Source organism: Prionailurus bengalensis, chromosome A2 (genome assembly GCF_016509475.1).
Source record: "Prionailurus bengalensis isolate Pbe53 chromosome A2, Fcat_Pben_1.1_paternal_pri, whole genome shotgun sequence".
NCBI lineage: Eukaryota > Metazoa > Chordata > Mammalia > Carnivora > Felidae > Prionailurus > Prionailurus bengalensis.
Genome location: NC_057348.1, coordinates 158492106 through 158513591, shown reverse-complemented (window position 1 = coordinate 158513591; position 21486 = coordinate 158492106). Strand labels below are relative to the sequence as shown.

The window sequence follows — 21486 nt, the reverse complement described above, 5'->3', positions numbered from 1 at the left end:
CGATTATAAATAACTTCAACCTTCACCATTGCACTTTAGAATTTTAGTGTATACTGAATCTTATTTTCCCACTGTTCTTCCGTGTAAAATGAGAGTTTTGTTAGAGGTCACTGGGGATTACTTATTGACATATTTTGCCCATTTCTGTAGACTTTTAAAATATATCTAGAGTATTTCCAATGTGGTTTCTAGACAAGTGTTCAGAAAACACGAAGTGGTTGTTTTCAGTGGTTTGTGTTTAATGGTATAACATCATCTCTGAACCACAGAGTTTTTAAAGTATAAGCATCAATTAAAGAGGAATCAACTTGAAATAAACATACTTTAAAAATTCATGTACTTTTTTCCGCAGCACTTTCCCTGCAAGATTCTAAGATGAATATGTTCAGAATTCAAATTGCACTGGATTCTTTCTGTAGCTATCTTTATAGTTTTATTCATCTTTGAATGAATTTCTGTCCATTATTAAATTTACATCCGCTAAGTTTATCCACCAAATGTTTTCAAAAACCTAGGATTCATGCTTTTGGGACAGTATGAAAATGAGTTATCATTAACTTAATATTTTTAATAACATGTTTTTAAGGGTTGCAATTCATTGGCAGGACATAGCCTTTAATCCTTTGTCCCCTAGAAGAGTCTTCTATCAGTAAGCTTCTTTTACTTGTGTAGCTCCTACCAGGACATGTGTATGGATTCTTACAAACTGTGTTAATTAAATCACTAATTAATACCTAGGCATTGACTTTACTTCTTCTTTAATCTTTTGAAGACCATAACTAATAAAAAAAATTATTCCTTTAGTTACTGCGTTGCCATCTAGTGGAACAGACTTCATTGCAGATGGTTTAGGGCCTCTATTAGCAGATACAACTTAAGCAGCGTTGGTTGTTGGACCTAAATGGCAAGAGAATAATTTGGTTTCCTCCTTTAATTCTACCTCATTCACTAGCATTTCTTTGTCCTTTGAAACAACTTTTCTTCTAAGTGATTTTGGGCTTGTGGAAAATCTGAGAACCGCCAAGACATGGCAGAACTGTAGACTAGAAGAGAGTAGTGCGAAATAAAAATTAAAATGTAAATTAGGTAGACCATAAAGGAAATCCTAAGAAAAAAAAATGTTACAAAATGAACGCAGAGAGGAAAATTCCACTAAAGAGTTTAATTTTATCTGTTACTCATTTGACATTATCCAAGAGCCTATGAAGGATTTTAAGCAAGCCTGTGATGCGGTCAAATCTTCCTTTTGGTATGCCAAAGACACATCAACCACCCAAATACTAGGAGTGACTTTCCCGAAGTGAGACAACTGTCGTTGGCTGTGGTAACTGTGTCCTTAATTCCTTTCCCATATTCCTCTCTACTGCTCTTTCTCGCCAGGCACATTCATCCCTGGCGCCATCCATTCAGAGTTATCCTTCTCTCTTTGAAGGAGGAGAGCGTCTAGAGGATTGATCTTAGGTTCACATGAGGATAAGCAATTTGATTAACGTAGCACTTGAGAAGATGGATTTCGAAACCCCTTCTGTGTTAACAATGACCTGCCATTTATCACTTGAATAGTTTCAGATAAGTGCCTTAATATCAGCTAGTGGGAACTTCTGGTAATTTCTAATGATATGAAAAGCACAAAGAGAAATTCACCGGGAATATGAAAATCTCTTGACTCCTAGACAGATTCTTGACAAAGGAGAAGAGGTGGGAGGACCACAAATTATAGACGTTCACTTGTGCCATTCTTATTAAGGAATATAATGAGAAATGTAATAACGGGAAATACTTATATGCTTAAATCTTACCAGAAATAGTGGATTCGCAGTTGTGTTGTATCCCCAATTTGTAGTTGCTGACATATTCTGATAATCACTGTAAATCTCGTGATTTTGCCACAAAAATAACAGAATTTTAGACTGGACAGAGTGGTCAGCCCAACATTTTCCTCTTTAATTCTCCTCACTGAAACGTCCTTAATTCTTAATTCTTTCCTGAAGTATCAAGGTTTTCTAAATTTTCCCAGTGGTCACTGTTTTTTCCCTAGATAGGCAACTTTCAATCTCTTGTCCTCTCAAAATGTTTCACTGGGAAATAAAATATCTTAAGATGGACCAAGATAGGAAAGGCCAATAACTGAAGAAATTATACAATAAAGGAATTTATCCTCTCTAAATTTTCTGATCCAGTCACAGCAGAGGTAAGGATTCCAGGACAAAAAAAAAAGTTATAAGTGAGCTGATCATAGCTTCTGGCATAGATTCTGACAGAATTTAATCCCGTTGTCCTGACATCAAATCTTGTTAAAGTCATCCGTCACTCAAAATTGCCAAAATTTATATGCCACATTTTATGATCATCATAAGTAGCAAGATGAATTTTAGGCAGAAATTTATGTATTTTCTTTTTGCCAGATCTTCTCTTTTGGGACCCAACAACGTCTAAACTACATTTTATTATTTCTTTTTGCTTAATTTATACTCCTAACACAGCAAATATTTAGGGGACGGAACTGGGGAGGGAGGGAATGCTATCTAACCCTACCCAGTTTTACCATCTTTAAACCCTCCTTAAAAATGTGTATTCATCTTAGCTCCCTAGTGTGAACAGATTTGGGAACTTTAAAAGGCCAGAAAAAAAGTCTCTCACTTCTTTGCTGTCATGCAATCATATTTCTCCTCTGACACAAAGTATAATGACTGAGTAACTTAGGGTAAGGTGGGACGAGTAGACAGAGACAAGAGCTTTAAAGGAAAAAAAAACTGTCATGTATTTCCTTGCTTTGCTGGTAGAACCTTTCATACAAAAGTCCTCATTAAACATTTGGCGAGTGAATGAATGACCTGGAATGAACTATGTCTGTATGTAAAATCTGAGGTGACCAGGACACCTTCCAATTCCAGAAAATGATATTAGGCAGCTGTGACCCTTGAGAGACTATTGCTTCAGCTGGCGCTCATATAAATTCAGCATGTTAAAGAATGTTAATCTTTTGTTGTTGAATATTCAAAAGTATAGCAACTGGTTAGAAATTGCTTGAAATTTATTTCTGTTTATAAAAGTGTTCCCAACCTTCAAATGAGCTGCTGCAAAAATTAGTGGAGTAATTTTGGTGAGGTGATTTTTACGAAGGCTTAGAGGGAGCTAGGGATGTGTGTGAAAAAAGCGCAAAGGAGCGCGTATGGACGGCCATGTTGAAAAGGCATCATGGAATCTCCCTAAGGGACTGGCATCACAGATTATGCCTGGAGAGATACTTGAGGGCTTGAAGCAGAACAAAGTCCTTGCTTTGTAAATCATGGGGCAGCAAGAGGGCTGTTTAGATGGCCATAGGGCAATGTGGGAATCTGAAGAGGCAGAAAATTTCTCCTCGTATCTGGAATGTGTGAGGCATTTTTTTTTTATTGTTGTGGTACAATAGAGCCTCTAGGACATGCAGTATTGCTTTGACATCGTGAGGGTTTTGTCTTAGATGTCAGTACGTGAGCACCAGCAGCAGTGGTGGTGATGAGGCGACTTTCATGGGTGGTGAAAATTAGTGACATTGAGAGCAAGTGAGGAACAGCATCAGGACATCGGGTGAGAAAAAAGCTCTAAGTACCAGTCAACCAGCATGTGGTGTGTGTGGAAAGGTGCTAATGGAGGAGGGCTGTTGTTCTTCATAAACCTGGAAGTTTATCATTAAGGGCATAAGCCAAAAAAAGGGGGGGGGGCATAAGCCACAGAAATGATGATGATTATTCTTTATGTAGCTCCATTTGTACCCACTACTGCCTGATATGACTAGATAAAGTAGAGTTTCTATGATTCACTTACATATTTTTATTTCAAAGGAAACTCACAGTCACTATCTTAGAAGAATCAATTTAGTATCTCATCCTCTGTCAAGCTTGACTCTTGGCATGTCCCTAGGGTAGGGTTACCAGATAAGCAAATACAAATATGGTACACCTATTTTAACTTCATATAAACAAATAATACTTTAATATAATAGTGTCCCAGATAGAGATTTCTAGGAAGATGGTGGATAGGAAGACCCTACGCTCAACTCGTCACATGGTTACTACTAGATAACAGTCACGTCGGGGTAAGTAACCCACAAATCAATGCAAAAACTGACAGAATAAACTCCACAACTAAATGTAGAGAAGAGGCTACATAGAAGAGAATAGGAAAGTTGGGTATATTATGGGAGCTAAATGAACCCACTGGATTGTCCATAGAAGGGAGGGATGCTGTGGGCAGGGAGAGGGGAGAGAAAAAAAACCCTCAAGCCCCAGAACCCTCACTGGGAAGACAAATCCTCATGACGTGTGCTTTGGAAACCACATGGGGTGAATTTCACAGTTATTACAACCAACAGGAATTTAAAAAATCAGCAGTCTCCTCCCTGGGAGAGAAAACTGAGGCCCCATCCCCTAAAAAGACAGCCCAGCTAATAGCCCACAGAGATAAAGCATAGAAGTAGCAGTTTGAAAACTGCCTGGGGCATACTAGAGGGAGAGTTGTTTACTCATCTCAGAACATGTCTTGGACGGACATGGTCTTTGGGGGACTCCTCCAACAAAACAGTTGGCAGATGCCATTTGCCTACCCCACCCCTGCCCCACCCACAGCCCCTGAACACATGGCCACTTGCAGGAACCAGCACAGAGCTGACATTCACTAACTAACTTGCTAACACTGCTGGTGTGCCCCCCCCAACTTTGATGGCTCTGCTCCGTCCAGCCAGGCGTGCCCCAGTCCCAGCCCTGCAGGAATCGTTTCACAGAGGACCAGTGATGATCATGCCAACATTGCACACTCCACCCCTCACACATTGCAGATCCACCCACTCCGATACTCTCTTGGCTGAAGCCCATTCAAAGCCAATACCATGAGCTTGGCAGTGTGGAAGCAGGGGCAAACACCAATCCAAAAAGACTCTTTTGCTGGAGGGAGGGATTGATAAACACATGCCGGTCATCCAGACTACAGCCCCAGCAGTGGGCTAGGGGCAGACAACTGGTCTGACGGCAGGCCCCGACCACCAATGCAGGTGTCTCACGGGACAGCCCAGGGAAAGTGCCCTGTGGCCGGATGCTACTGCATCTTGCAAACATGTGGTCTGACTCAAGACCAACACAGTCCCAGACTGGCCCACTACATCACGGGGACCAAACACCGCCCACAGCAGGCAAAGAGAGACACTACTACTGAGGGAAAGAGTGGCTCAGCAACAATAGCAGGGTACACACAACACATGTAGGAGAAACTGCCATAAAGCCAGGTTACGGTGAAAAGGAAACACCGCACTGCAGGACACGACAGGAACTCTTTGTTTTCATAAGGCCACTACTTGCAAGAGCGGGAGAAGAAGCTAACTTTCCTAATACAGAGAAACAGTCACAGAGAATGAGACAAAATGCGGAGACAAAAGAGTATGTCCCAAATGAAAGAACAGGACAAAATCAAAGCAAGAGAGCTAAACAAACTGGACATAAGTAATATGTCTTATAGAGAATAATGATCATACAGATACTCACTGGACTTGATTCAAGAGTGGGGGACATCAGTGAGATCCTTAAGAAATAGATTAAAAAGAACCAATTGAGATGAAGAACATAATAAATAAAATTAAAAATAAACTAGAGGAAATAAATAGTAGACTAGGGGAAGCAGAAGATTGAATCAGCAACCTGAAGGACAGTGTAATGGAAAGTAATCAAGCTGAACAGGTGAGCAAAAAATAATGCAAAAAGAGAATAACCTCAGGAAACTCAGTGACATCATCAAGCACAATAACATTTACGTTCTAGAAACCTCAGGAGGAGAAGAGAAAGAAAAGGGAGCAGAAAAATTTATTCTCTGCAGAAATAATACCTAAAAAGCTCCTGAATCTGGGAAAGGAAACAGAAACCTAGAGCCAGGAGGCACAGGCATCCCAAAACAAAACCAACCAAAGGAGGTTCACACCAACACATAGTAATTAAAATGCCAAAAATCAGTGTAAAGAGAGAATTTTAAAAGCAAGGGGAAAAAAAAAGTTACATACAAGGAAAATCTCCTAAGGCTATAAGCTGATTTTTCAGCAGAAACTTTGCAGGCCGCAAGGGAGTGGTATGGTATATTCAAAGTACACAATGGAAACAAATCTGTAGGTAAAAACACTCTATACACAGCAAGGCTATTATTAAGAATAGGAGAGATAGAGTTCCTCAGAAAAACAAAAGTTAAAGGAATTCATGACCACTAAACCAGCCCTACAAGAAATGTTAAAGGGACTCTTGGAGTGTAAAAAAAGGAACATTAATAAGAGTAAGAAAAGTAGGAAGCACAAAATCAGTGAAAATAAATAACGAAGGAAGGAAGGAAGTGTATCTGTAAAAATCAGTCAAGGGACTTAGAAAATATAAGGATGTAAAGAATGACACCATATACCTAAAACACGGGTTGGAGTGGGGATAGGAGTAGAGAATGGGTTCAAACTTAAGTGACCATCAACTTAATATAAAATGCTATATGCAGAAGATATTATATACAAAACTAATGGTAACCACAAATCAAAAACCAGTAATATATGCAAAAATAGACAGGAATCTAAGTATATCACTAAAGAAAGTCAGCAAACCATGAGAAAAGAAAACAAAAGAAAGGAACAGAGAAGAACGAAAAAACAACCATAAAGCAAGTAACAACATGGCAATAAATACACACCTACCAATAATTACGTTGAATGTAAATGGACTGAATGCTCTAATCAAAAGACATACTGTGACAGAATGGATACAAAAAAAACCCAAGACCTATCCATATGCTTACAAGAGATTCATTTCAGACCTAAACACACATACAGATTGAAAGTGAAGGGATGGAGATGCATATATCATGCAAATGGAAGTGAAAAGAAAACCAGGGTAGCAGTAATTACATCTGACAAAATAGACTTTAAAACAAAGGCTGTAACAAGAGACAAAGAAGGACACTGTATATCACAAATGGAAAAATCCAATAAGAAGATATAACAAATAGTAAATATTTATGCTCCAAATCTGAGAGCACTCAAATATATAAAGCAGTTAATAATAAACATAAAGGAAGTGATCAATAGTAATACAATAATAGTAGGGATGTTAACACTTCACTTATATCAATAGATCATCTAAACAGAAAATCAACAAGGAAACAATGGCTTTGAATGACACATTGGACCAGATGGATTCAACAGATTTATTTAGAACATTCCATCCTAAAACAGCAGAATACATATTCTTATCAAGTACACATGTAGCATTCTCCAGCACAGATCACATATCAGGTCACAAAACAAGTGTCAACAAATTCAAAAAGATCCAAGTCATACCATGCATCTTTTCTGACCACAACACTATGAAACTAGAAATAAACCACAAGGAAAATTCTGGAAAGAACACAAATACATGAAGGTTAAATAACATGCTACTAGACCATGAATGGGTCAACCAGGAAATCAGAAGAAATCCAAGAAAATACATGGAGACAAATGAAAATTAAAATATAATAGTCCAAAATCTTTGAGATATGGAAGCTGTCCCATGAGGGAATTTCACAGAAAAACAGGCCTACCTCAAGAAGCAAGAACAATCCCAAATAAAAAACCTAACTTTAATCTTAAGGAGTTATAATAAGGAAAAAAAAACAGCAGAAGGAAGGAAATAATAAAGATTAGAGCAGAAATAAATGATATGGAAAACAAAGGGACCAAAAAAAAGGGCGGGGGGGGGGGCAATAGAACAAATCAAATGAATGAAACCAGGATCTGGTTCTTTGAAATGATCAACAAAATTGTGAAACCTTTAGCCAGACTTTAGATAGATAGATAGATAGATAGATAGATAGATAGATAGATAGATAGATAGAGATAGATAGATAGAGCCGCCTGGGTGGCTCAGTTGGTTGAGTGGCCAGCCTTGATTTCCAGGTCAGGATGTCACAGTTCATGAGATTGAGCACCACATTGGGCTCTGTGCTGACAGCATGGAGCCTGGTTGGGATTCTCTCTGTCCCTCTCTCTTTGCCCCTCCCCTGCTCGTGCTCTCTCTTTCTCGGTTTCACAAAATAAATAAACTCTAAAAGATTTTTTAAAAAAATATATAAATAAATAAAAAGAGAGACAAACAGGGCTCAAACAAAATCAGAAATGAAAGAGGAGAAATAACAACCAAAGGATTGTAAGAAAATAGTGTGAAAAATTATATGCCAACAAATTGGACAATCTAGAAGAAATGGATAAATTCCTAGAAAGAGATAACCTCCCAAAACAGAATCAGGAAGGAATAGAAAATTTGAACAGATCAATTACTAGCAAAAAAGTTGAATCAGTAATCAAAAACTTCCAACAAAGTCCAAAACCAGATGGCTTCACAAATTCTACCAAACATTTAAAGAGTTAATATACCTCTTCTTCTGAAACTATTCCAAAACAATGGAAGAGAAAAGTAGGCTTCCAAATTCATTCTATGAGACCAGCATTACACTGATACCAAAACTAGATAAATAGTACAAAAAAAAAGAGCTACAGACCAGTATCTCTGATGAACTTAGATGCAAAAATCCCCAACACTATATTAGCAAAACAAATCCAACAATACATTATAAAAATGATTCACCATGATGAAGTGAAATTTATTCATGAGATGCATTTTTTACACACTACTAATGAAGCAGCAGAAAAAAAAAAAACCCTGAGAAAATAATCCCATAAAACTGTGCCAAAACTAATATAATACTTAGGAATAAACTTAGCCAAGGAGGTAAAAGACCTATGCACTAAAAACTATAAGACAATGATGAAAGACACTGAAGATGACACAAACAAATGGAAAAATATTCCATGCTCATGGACTGGGAGAACAAATATCATTGAAATGTATATACTACCCAGAGCAATCTACACATATAATGCAGTCCCTATCACAATACCAATAGCATTTCTTACAGAACTAGAACAAATAATCCTAAAAAAAAAAAAAAAACCCTGAAGAGCCAAAGCAATCTTCAGAAAGAAAAACAAAGCTAGAGGGATCACAATTCCAGATCTGAAGTTATATTACAAAGCTGTAGTCATCAAAACAGTATGATACTGGCAAAAAAATAGACATGTAGATCTAAAGAACAGAAAAGAGATTCAGAAATAAACCAAGATTTTATGGTCAATTAAAGATTTTATGGTCTTGATGAATAGGGCAAGAATATGCAATGGGAAAAAGATAATCTCTTTAACATATGGTGTTGGGAAAACTGGACAGCTACATGTAAAATATCAAACTTGACCACTTTTTCACTCCATACACAAAAATAAACTCAAAATGGATTAAGGACCTAAATGTGAGATCTTAAACCATAAAAATACTAGAAGAGAGCACACACAGTAATTTCCTTGGTACTGGAGATAGCAACATATTTCCAGATATATCTCCTGAGACAGGGGAAACAAAACCAAAAATAAACTACTGAGACTACATTAAAATAAAAAGCATACGCACAGCAATGGAAACAATGAATCTAAAAGACAACCTACTAAATGGGAGATGATATTTGTAAATAACATATATGATAAAAGGTTAGAATTCAAAATATATAAAGAACTGATACAACTCAACACACACCAAAAGACAAATAATCCTATTTAAAAATGGGCAGAAGACATGAACAGACATTTCTCCAAAGAAGACATACGGATTGCCAACAGACACATGAAAAGATGCTCATCACTCACCATCAGGGAAATGCAAATCAAAACTACAATCAGATATCACCTCACACCTGTCAAAATGGCCAAAATTAAAAACACAAGAAACAAAAAGGGGTGGTGAGGATGTGGAGAAAAAAGAACCCTTGTGCACTGTGAGTGTAAATGCAAACTATTGCAGTCACTGTGGAAAACACTATGGAGGCTCCTTAAAAAATTAAAAATAGAACTACCCTATAATCCAGGAATTGCACTACTGGATATTTACCCAAAGAATATGAAAACATTAATGCAAAAGTATATATACAACCCTATGCTTACTGCAGCATTATTTACAAAAGTCAGTTTATACAAGTAGCCCAGTGTCCATCAACAAATAAATGTATAGAGATATATGCATGCAATGGAATTATATGTGTGTGTGTGTGTGTGTGTGTGTGTGTGTGTATGCGCAATGGAATAATATTCTTCCATAAAAAACAATGAAATCTTGCTATTTGCAACAACATGGATGGCACTAGAGAGTATAAGGTTAAGAAAAACATAGAGAGACAAATACCATATGATTTCACTTATATGTGGAATTTAAGAAACAAAACAAAGGGGGGAAAGGGACAAAGGAAAAAACAGACTCTATACTATAGAGAACAAACTGATGCTTACCAGAGGGGAGGTGGGTAGGGGGAACGGATGAAATAGGTGAAGGGGAATTCAGAGTATATTTATCCTGATGAGCACCAAGTAATTTATCAAATTGATGAATCACTATATAGTAAGCCAAAACTAATTTGACACTGTATGCTAACTATAATGGAATTCTTTTAAAAGCTGTTTATATAAAATTGAAATTTAACAGGGTAATCTTATTTGCCAACTCTTAGATCTCTAGGTCTGTTCCAGGTGGCCTTCTCACCTTTGCAAAGGTGAAGGTATGCAAAAGGGACTTGCATTGCAAATAATTCTGTTTCACTCTAGCTCTGCAATCACTTGGGTCCCTTCTTCACCGGTATCCTCTGCCTCTGGGTGGCACTCTCCATGGCTCAGGCCTTCAGTCTGCAGCTGAGTGAGTACCTCCCTGAGTCAGCTTCTACAGTTAGCAATTCTTTATCATCAATTTTCCTCTTGCTCTTCTGTGCTTCTGTCTCTAATATCAATAAACATTCATTTCTCTTTTCACTTCTTTAGGGGTGGTATAACTTAGAAAAAAGAATTATTCCTTTTACCATATAGCTCTCTCCTTTCCAGGAGTGGGTGTGTGGATGATGGCAGTGATAGGTGTGAAGTATATTTAGGAAGAATTAGTACAACTCAGAAGCATTGTTCTACCCAATACTTACTTCCTGTCTGTAAATTTGCCCACTATAATGAAATAGCGCTCAACATCAATGATCCAGGAAATACAAATCAAAAGTATAAGGATATGTCAACTCACACCAGTCAGAATGGCTAAAATCAACAACACAAGAAACAACAGGTGTGGATGAAGATTTAGAGAAAGGGAAACTCTCTTATACTGCTGGTGGCAATGCAAACTGGTGCAGCCATTCTGGAAAACAGTATGAAGTTTCCTCAAAAAGTTAAAAATAGAATTACCCTATAATCCAGCAATTGCAATACTAGGTATTTACCCAAAGGATACAAAAATACTAATTCAAAGGGATACATGTACTCCAATACTTATAGCAGCATTATCCACAATAACCAAATTATGGAAACAGCCCAAGTGTTCATCAACTGATGAATGGATAGAGAAGCAGTGGTGTATATATACAATGGAACAATTATTCAGCCATAAAAAAATGAAATCTTGCCATTTGCAATGATATAAATGGAGCTAGAGAGTGTTTTGCTAAGTGTAATAAATCAGAGAAAAACAAATACCATATGATTTTACTCATATGGAACTTAAGAAACAAAATAAATGAGAAATGGAGGAAAAAGAAGGGGGGGGGGGGAGAGAGAGAGAGAGAGACATCAACCAAGAAACAGATGCCAAGCTATAGAGAACACTGATGTGCACCAAAGGGGAGGTGGGTGGGGATATGGGTTAACTAAGTGACCGGGATTAAGGAGTACACTTGTGATAAGCAGCAGGTGATACATGGAAGTGTTGAATCATTATATTGCGCACCTGAAACTAATATTACAGAGTATGTTAACTTCAGTGGAATTTAAATAAAAACTTAAAACAAAGTTGCCCACTATACAGAACTCCTTCCTTCTATGTGCAAATGTTGGTCTAAGAGAAATAAATTTTTTCCCATGTTAATCTCTATGTCAGGTTCGTCAATTATTTGTGTATATGTCTGAATCTGTATCTTGGATACAATCAAGTTCTCTTCCTCGGGATTTCTGAGCCCTCCATAAGAAAATATAATGAAACATCTGTCTTCCTATGTGAAAATTAAGAAGGGTTCCCCCTCCTTTGTTTGCTTTTTTGCTGTTATATTTTGGTCTGTTTGTTTTTGCTTTGGTTGATTTGGTACAGAATATCGGAAGGAACCATGCTTAGGTTACCTATCTCTTTTAATGGTGTATTTTGATTATCAGCTCCAGCCCAGACAAAACACTTAGTGCACTTTGTAGTCAAATACTGGCCACCTAAACCGGATTTTTAAAATTTGCATGTACATACTTTAGACTTTTCAGAACAAACATATATATATATATTCATTTCTATATTCACATATATATGAGTTTACCCAATTTTGTTAAAGAAGAAAACACAAAATGAAGCAACAAGTAAAATATTAGAGATAGCAAGACACAAAAATAAATTTTACTCTTGGATCTATTACTCACTGTGCTACCTATCCCTGCCCTTGAATTTCCCTGTCTGTGAAATGAACATGATACACCATAGTGTTGTAGGAACAATCTTTTTTGTTTTGGGGGGATATTTTTTAATCATAGGGTTCTATTACATTCTGGAATTAATCAATGATAAAAAATACTCCACTGAGAATGAATGAATATATATATATGTATGTATATATATGTTAGTTTAATATATATATATTAGTTTAATATATATATTAGTTATATATATATTAGTTTAATATATATTAATATCTATGTCTTGTATATATATTAGTTTTATATATATATTAGTTTATATTAGTTTATTATCAATGCTTTTAGCTTTATAAAGTGAACCCTTAGTCGGGGTACAGGATTTTGATCTGACATTGTGAGAAAATATTGCCCATTTCTCTTCTATAAAATTGTTGAAAGAGGTTAATATTCATCTCACACTTAAATGACTCTCTTTGATGCCTGATTTCCAGTATTCCTTTGAATTTCTCAGTTTTCAAAAATATAGTTTCCAGGGGGCAGATTGCCATGGTTTTCCTCAAATTAAGTCCCAGGCATACTTACATAAAAGGGACCTGGGCTGTCAAGGAGATGACCACAATAGAAGTGTAGACACACAACGTCCAGTACACTGAAATTGCACATCTGAGCTCTTCCTGTTTCAACAATAAAAAGCTTTATGACACCCAGAAGCCTCTTTTAACCTTCTGAGACCTCAATCTGTTTAAATATGAAGTCATGACAATAGAATAGATTTGTGATTCCCAAATAAAACTGATGAACAGAATCACCTTCAGTTTTTTTTTTTCTTTTAATTTTAGATTCCTGGACTCCACCCCAGACTTAATTAATCTGGCAACCACATCTAGGGAATTTCCTTATGCCAACGATTACTTTACAAAATAGAGACAGCCAAGGAACAAGTAGTTTGGTGCTACAGAAAAATAGGAATTCTTAATGTTTACCTAATATCAAAAATATAGAGTTGAATGAAAAATAATACATATAAATAAAATACTGTGTATTGAGACTAAAATGCAATTAGGGAAGTTACATTAAGTTATATTACATTCCTAGGTAGGAACAGTGAGATTTTAAACATACACACACACACACACACACACACACACACACACTCACACATGTTATGACCAGCAGATCCTGGAAATCTGTCGTTTTTGTCTGTTTCAAATGATTCTGAATATTAGAGATATAAAAGAACGATTGGGTTCTTCCTGGTAACAGACTTTATTTCACATAAAGCTCTAACTGCTACCACTAGTCTATTGTTTCCTTTTATGAAAGTGATAGATATTAAATAATTGACAACAATCAAGGTGAAATGTCCTTCATTTGAACTTCAGATATGGCAGTCATTCTAGATTTTTAAAAACTGCCTTGACAAAGAGACAAGGAGTAGGATCTCAAACCATTTGTTTCATATTGCTTTTCACTAGGTGAGACCCTTTCTTCATGAACCCCCCGAATGCTTTGTACTCTAAGAAGTCTACGTGGACAATCTGCGGCCAAATCAAGCCTCCATGTTGCAAGCCAGCCAACAAATGAGCTTTGTATTTAGTCTGTCAATCAGAACTGTCTTCCTATTCAAGGCTGTATGATGTTTTCTTTTACATGTTTCCGTTGAATTTATGGAGTATTTACTGAGCACCTGTTATGTGTTTAGAAACACATACAGAAAATAAAGTCATTACATCTGTTCTCATGAAGGTGGGAGAAGATGTAGAAAAAACGAAGCCTCCACACTCGTGTATCGTCATGAGGAAAAAAATGATTCAAATAGGTTACAAGGGTTATTGAAGGAGGGAGAAACGGTAGTGAGAGCAATCTAGAAAGTCTACATGATGAGAAGATGGTGCTTTGAGTGAGTAGAATTTGGTTATGCTGAAGGGGGTAAGGAAATACAGATGTTGACATTTCATAGGTACAACCAAATCTGTCAAGGACTTTTCAAGCCCTTCTAAGCGAACCCCTAATACCAACCATACATTCTGCCACCAGCCACTCTTCTCATCGTGCATCTTCTACATGTCGTATTTTATTGGTTTTCCTCTGTTCCTCGATTTTATATAAATCATACGAAATCTATGTAATCTTTTTCTTCTTCTATCCAGCGCTTTGATCAGAAGTTCAATGCTTTTGGGGAGCCTGGGTGGCTCAGTCGGTTAAGCATCCGCCTTCAGCTCAGGTCTATGATTTCACGGTTTGTGAGTTCGAGCCCCCATCGGGCTCTGTGCTGACGGCTCGGAGCCTGGAGCCTGCTTTGGATTCTGTGTCTCCTTCTCTCTCTGCCCCTCCCCCACTTGTGCTCTGTCTCTCTGTCTCTGTCTCTGTCTCTGTCTCTCTCTCTCTCAAAAATAAATAAATAAAGTAAAACTTTCTGAAGGTTAAAAAAAAAGGAGTTCAATGCTTTTGTTTGCTTCTATGACCACTTTTTAACATTTGACATAAATTCTTGAGCTTCTTAGATGTGTTAGTGTAATCTTAGTTTTCAAGCGAGTCTTAAGTACCTGTTACCCTAATGCCTGTATTTAATCATCATTCCTTTTCCAAAAATAGGAGAACTGTATGACAAATTATTTTCTTCCTTACTTGGCCAGCTTTAAATTTTCATCAAATTGGCATCATATGGTATAGCAATTCATCCAAGTATGCTGTTTGCTCTAATTCATATAGTCTCCTCAAAACACTAAAATGTTTCATTATAATTTTGAAACTACAAGTTCTAGGTAATTGCATATTCTCCCTTTAAAACTCTACAGTTTTAACTTTTTTCCCCTCAGAACTCCTGGTCAAATGTGTGTTTTTCATGAAAGTCCTACCCAGATTAATGCTACAACTTTCCCGAACTAAATTTAGTCTCAAGACACAGTATTTATTATCTAAGTAACATTTTTTTCACGGAAACATGTCTGTACTTCTGACATTACACAAATATTAGGAATCCACATATTTCTGTAGCACAAGAACAAATGTTCTTTGTTTCCAAAATGTAAGGTAAATATTGGTATAGGTACATGTCCCAGATAGGGCTGACAGAAAAAAGAAAAAAATACTAGATACATAGATACATTTGAATTTCAAATAAATAATGAATAACTTTTAGTGTAATTATACATATGTGGGCCATACCTGTATGGAAACTATATTAATCATTTACTTGGAAATCAAAGGCAACTGGGCCTCTGGTATTTTTCCATGCTATGTTTGACGGAACAACCAGAAAACTATTCCCAAGGCTGCATTAGGCTTCCCCAAAGGTTTCTGCTTCATGTTTTTCTTCTGTCCTCTTTCCCTCACATCCTTCCCTTTGCTACTTTGCTTGGTCCTTTCTATTTATATTGTCACCCCTGCAGTGCCTTTGGTACATACGCTCCCTGTCTCCGGTTTGTCACTGGACATATTTGTGCTTGTCCTCTGAAGCCTTTTATCATGTCCTCTGGAACTCTGGAATTTTCTGTTGCTCTCCAGTCCACTCATGATCAAGTCCAAATTTCTCAGCTTAATTTCCAGGCACCTTGTCACCAGGGGATATGTTTCTGTTCAACTGCTGTTCCACTGATCCTCCAAGTTAGTGCCTCACTCCAAATATGTTTATCTCCGTCACTTTGGCCATGCTACTTCTGTGTCTTATATATCTTTCCTCTTCTGCTGTGATTACCCTGTCAAGCTCTCACGCAAAGTTCATCTCTTGGATGCTCTCCTGTACTTTCTCATCCTCTTTGCAATTACTCTTCTATCGGAGTTACCCTGTTTACAACCACTTTAAGATGCAATCATATACAGCATTTCATTTTTTAAAGCAATGAAAATATGAATATTTTTGAGGTCAGTAAATAGGTCCTGGTTTTTTTTTTTTTTGAGTGCTAATCAAATTGCAGGCATTCAATAAGCATGTTTGGAACTGAATGATAATGACCTCTTAGAATAAACTGTGTCAATTTCCACTGAGAAGGAAACGATTGAACTAGTGTGGGAGGGTATGGGCACAGCCATTTCCCCTGCTTTGCGTATCTGCTGTGCTGAATGAAAGTTGCATTCCGTAATAATCAAAGGGGAGTTTAAAAGTGAAAACAAATCATCAGGATTTAATCATCCAGCTCAGAGTGAAAGGGATAAGGCCCTGAGATGCTCTAAAACAGTATTTTTGCAGGGTTCATTTTAGTGCTTGGAAGTCTAATGGTACCTCCTCTTTGTTCTGATTGCTCATCTTTTTAGCACCGGCCTGACCCTCCACTGCAGGTTCAGATTCCTACAACCAGTTTCCTGGCCATTGCAAGAAGTTATTGCATTACGTTTGAGACTAGATCGGTGGAGGTCAAAGTTCAGAATACTTGACGGGAGGTGTGACATTAGGAAAATGGGCATTTCAGTAATCATTCTGAACTTGATATGGAGCAAATAATAAGGCAGAGACACCTTTGATCTACTGACTGGGGCCCAGACGTGGCCTGGTATTTTTTGCTAGTGCTATATCTCTAGAGTTCATATAAATCAATTTACAAGAACATTATTTATTCCTCTCTCCAAGACGATTTGCCAGAATGAGGTCAGAAAGAAAGATTAATATGACACCTAATACTGCAGCAAGAAGAAAACTGTTTTACAATTAGGGTCAAATCTTAAAGAGGCAGGTGTTTTTCCTTTGCCAGAAAATATTAAATTCACAGTCTTGCATTAAGGAACCTGGGAGATCCTATTTTAGTGTGCCCAGCAGAAGTGACACATACACAGGCCGTGGGTATTTGAAATCCTGGCTTGAATATTTCTTTAACTGCTCTGACCCTCAGTTTTATCATCTGAAAATAACAGGGGTTATTGAGGATTAAAGCTAAAAATATGTGGGTGATAGAGTCCCTCTGCTCACAGTGGCCCCTTGATAAATGGGTACACTTGACTCTTATGTTTACTCCATGCCTAAGAAACCAAGGCTGGGATGTAGGTGGAAGTTTGTACAATACTTTTATGCTGTAAATGTCTTCCAAGTCTATTGTCTCATGTATTTAAGGAAAAACATACTCCACTGAGAAGCAAACATTATATTATTATCCTTGCATTTTTAGAGAAAGAAATGAATCACAGAAAAACTGTAAGATACAGTGGAAAGTTGCCTAGACAAGAGTCAGGAAAGCTGGTTAAATTTCCAGCTTAGCCACTAACAACTTGATGGCCTCGAGCACTTTAGCCCTCTTGTGTGGGAAGTAAACTGCTGAAGTAGATGTTCACTGATGTCTGACATAACTCTCAAAGTCTGTAATGCAGCCCAGACAGAGACAACATTATAAACAGAATGTGTTTTTTTTTCTTCTGGTTATTAAGTGGTATGGCTTTCCTCACTTGATCACATGGCTTCTTTTGCAATTATTTGAAGCATTGATTCTCTACATTTACATGAAGAAATATAAATTTCTTTGCCCTTTAAAATCCAACTGCCAAATGTGTGTGTCTTACAGTAAATGTTGCTCAACCATCAATGATTTGTTGTAACTGCGTGGGGGACACACATAAATCAAAAACGCATTTAGAGCTCAGTCCAAATTATAAATTCAATAACCTGGTGCAAATTATAAATCAACTAACTGACTACTGTGCAATTGTCAATCAATTGAAATAGATTAATACCCTCAACCGAAGTGACTTGAGGAACTAGAGAAGTTATGGGAACAAGATTGCAGCTGTAATGAGAAAGGCTCTTCCTAGAGCTTGCCCAACGTTTCTGTGCACCGAGTAATAGGAATAGGGAAATGGATGGAACACACACCGTGGGCTCTATTCACACTGTCTCTTTGTTCTCAAGACTGCCCTGTGCAGAAGTTGCTCTTATCATTATTATTTTACAGATGATGGGCTGAAGACAGAGGTAAAGGGGTTCACCCCGTGTCATATGCTACTAGAACACAGAGCATGACCCAGGCGACCTGGTGAGTCTTTGTCCAGACACTGATCTCTGAACAGTTGCATGGTACTACCCACCCCTGGTGTAATTCTAAGCAGAGGGAGATGACTGATGGATGGGATTTCAGAGTCAAATGATCTTCGGCTGAAAACCATTTGGGGGGCTAGAGAATATAAAGATTTCAAGAAAGCCAAAGTATGTTGGATTTATTTCCTTCAATGACAAAAATGTTTTGTGTGTGTGTGCAAATGCATTATTGCATCTTATCAGGATGTGCATTGCACCTGTATAGTCTCCATCCCTTAATACAACTACAAGATTACAAAAGATTGCAGCATTAGGAGCTTTGATTTTTTTTCCTATTTTTTATGACTTCGCTGAGCCACTTATAATCACTAACTTCTGCCCTCTCCAGACACAAGGAATGTGTGGCCATGTCATGGGGCTTTGTGAGGACTGAAAGGGAAAAATAAAAGTGTTTTGCCAATAGCTCAGCATTCTGTTTCCATAGATCATACATTAGGTTAAAATAATTGGATTTCATCTTATAACAAGGGAAAATGAGTACCGAGTGCAAGACGGCTCTGAGAGCGATCTTCGCGTGTTTTTATCTTATCTGACTCTCCCAACACCGGGAAAGTTCTTATTATCAAGATTTCTTTAGCAGGAGTGAGCTCTGCGGAGTTGCATGGGAAAGATAATGAACATGTGTGGCTTCTCTTGCAGAACCTCCAGTGACTTTATTGATCTAAGATTCTAGCTTCTGTGAGGAGAAAATATAAAATCTCCAGCATTTCCCATAGAAGTGTGATTCCACAAAAACGTCCACAGGTTAAGCCTCTCACCAAACTCCTCTAACTTCTGCCATTTTCCGCAGTTCACCGACCTCTCAGTACTATGAGAACCCTAACCACCCCAAGAGGGTCAACCGTGTCTCTGGAGAGATGAGGGAACACGTCTAGAGATTTGCCCCACACATCACCATCATCCCTCCCTCAGAGCATTTACCATTGGTGCTTTCATAGCATCTCTGGCCACGAAGTCTCCGATGCTTCAATACGGATCAAGGTAGCCAGAAGCCCTGAGCTCAGAACCATGTGGAACCATCACTAGTCACAGGCACTAAAGTCAGTGATCTGCTGCTTAACAAGCAGGTAGATAATACCCCATGAAGACAGGAGACCATATAAACGTGCTGCAGGAAAGAGAATTCTGGATATTGTAAGAAAATATGAAGCACTAGTAAACATGATATTCCAAAGTCATAAAGGGAAGGGAATACAAGCAATACAGATATTTGAGATACGCGTGGCAACTCCCTCACACCTAAAGTTACTACAGTTCTTGTCAGTCCTCTTAAGTGACTGTTATGAAATCAGTCATGTAAGAATGGGTATTATTTTTCTCATTCCGCTTTTGAAAAACCTGCGGTACAAAGAGATTAAGTAACTTTTCCAGATTGCATGACTAGAAAATGAGGTAAACTGATCCAGGTATATCCAACTGCAGAGTCCCTTTCAGTATGGTATGACTGTTCCAGAAACAATGTAAATAAACATCTCAAAAAAGTAGCCAAAAATTACCTGGAGCAAATTCCAGGGAGGCAGGTGCAGCTTACCAATTTCTATCTTCAACTATTTATTTTTAATTTTTTAAACATTTATTCATTTTTGAGAGATGGAGAGAGACACAGCGTGAGTTAGGGAGGGGCAGATGGGGAGGAAGACACAGAATCCAAAGGAGGCTCCAGGCTCTGACCTGTCAGCACAGAGCTTGACACAGGGCTCAAAACCACGGACCAGGAGACCATGGCCTGAGCTGAAGTCAGACACTTAACCCCCTGAGCCACCGAGACACCTCATCTTCAACTATTTTTAAAACTCTATTAATTAGGGGTGCCTGGGTGGCTCAGTGGGTTAGGTGTCCAACTTCGGCTCAGGTCATGATCTCACAGCTCGTGAGTTCGAGCCCTGCATCGGGCTCTGTGCTAACAGCTCAGAGCCTGGAGCCTGCTTTGGATTCTGTGTCTCCCTCTCTGTCTCTACCCCTCCTCGGCTCATGCTCTGGCTCTGTCTCAAAAATAAATAAACATTTAAAAAAATTTAAAAAAAACCTCTATTATGTAATATTTCACATGATAGATTTCCACAGTTTAATGAATAATAATAGTCATAGATGATTAGGAAATAGAAAATTACCTTTACTTTGGAACATGCCCCTCCTCAAGGTAAGTGCTGTCCTGAATTTAATATTAATGATTTTCTTGATTTTTAAATTAAAAAGAATGTTTAATTGTGGTAAACTACACATAAGATTTACCAACTTGACCCATTTAAGTGCACAGTTCAGTAAGGTTAAGCTCATTCATGTTGTGCCAACAATTCCCAAACTCCTTTCATCTTATGAAATTGAAACTGCGTGCATGTTTGCATATGTACATAGTCTTTTGACCCAGGACCATCTATTATTGAAAAGCCCATTACTTCATTGATTGGCCATGTGATCTAGCTCTGTTATCAATTATTCCTGGACTCTCATTGTGTGATCTGTTTCCCTGCTCTCAAATCTGTTTCAGTAGTCTATTTGTCAATTCCCCTAACGACATCTGTCTTATTTACTAAAACCTCTGAAAACTTTTGTAGTCTTTAAGAGAAATCCCCCAAATTTTGTTTTTATCCTATGGGTTCCTCAGATACTTGGCTGTTTGCTTTTCTACATAGATCTAGGAATGAACATGTGAATTTTCAGCACCCTTGTCAGCCTCAAAATCACAAATAAAATTGTTGGGACATTAAATAAAATGCATTATCCGTAGATGAACTTGGGGAGAATTATATTGTCATGATATGGAATATACCCATCTATGTATGACCTTCTGTTTCTTAATCTATTAAAGTCTTTTTCATAAAATAGAATTTTAGATTTTCTATAAAGGTATTAACATCTTTTGTCAAAAATTTTTTTCAGGTAATTTAAATCATCTATTATTTTTTTTCACCACATAAGATTTATTATACCAACGGCATTCTGTCCAAAGAGAAATATCTACCTATCACTT

The 21486-nt window shown here is 37.5% G+C and overlaps 1 long non-coding RNA gene across 1 annotated transcript; it reads left to right on the top strand.

The window, feature by feature from the left end:
• The first annotated feature begins 3435 nt into the window (after nucleotides 1–3435).
• On the top strand, nucleotides 3436–9512 carry LOC122486514. Its single transcript, XR_006298175.1, has 3 exons — nucleotides 3436–3445; nucleotides 3639–3642; nucleotides 9401–9512. It is a non-coding gene; the product is annotated as an uncharacterized LOC122486514 (long non-coding RNA).
• Nucleotides 9513–21486: the final 11974 nt, after the last annotated feature.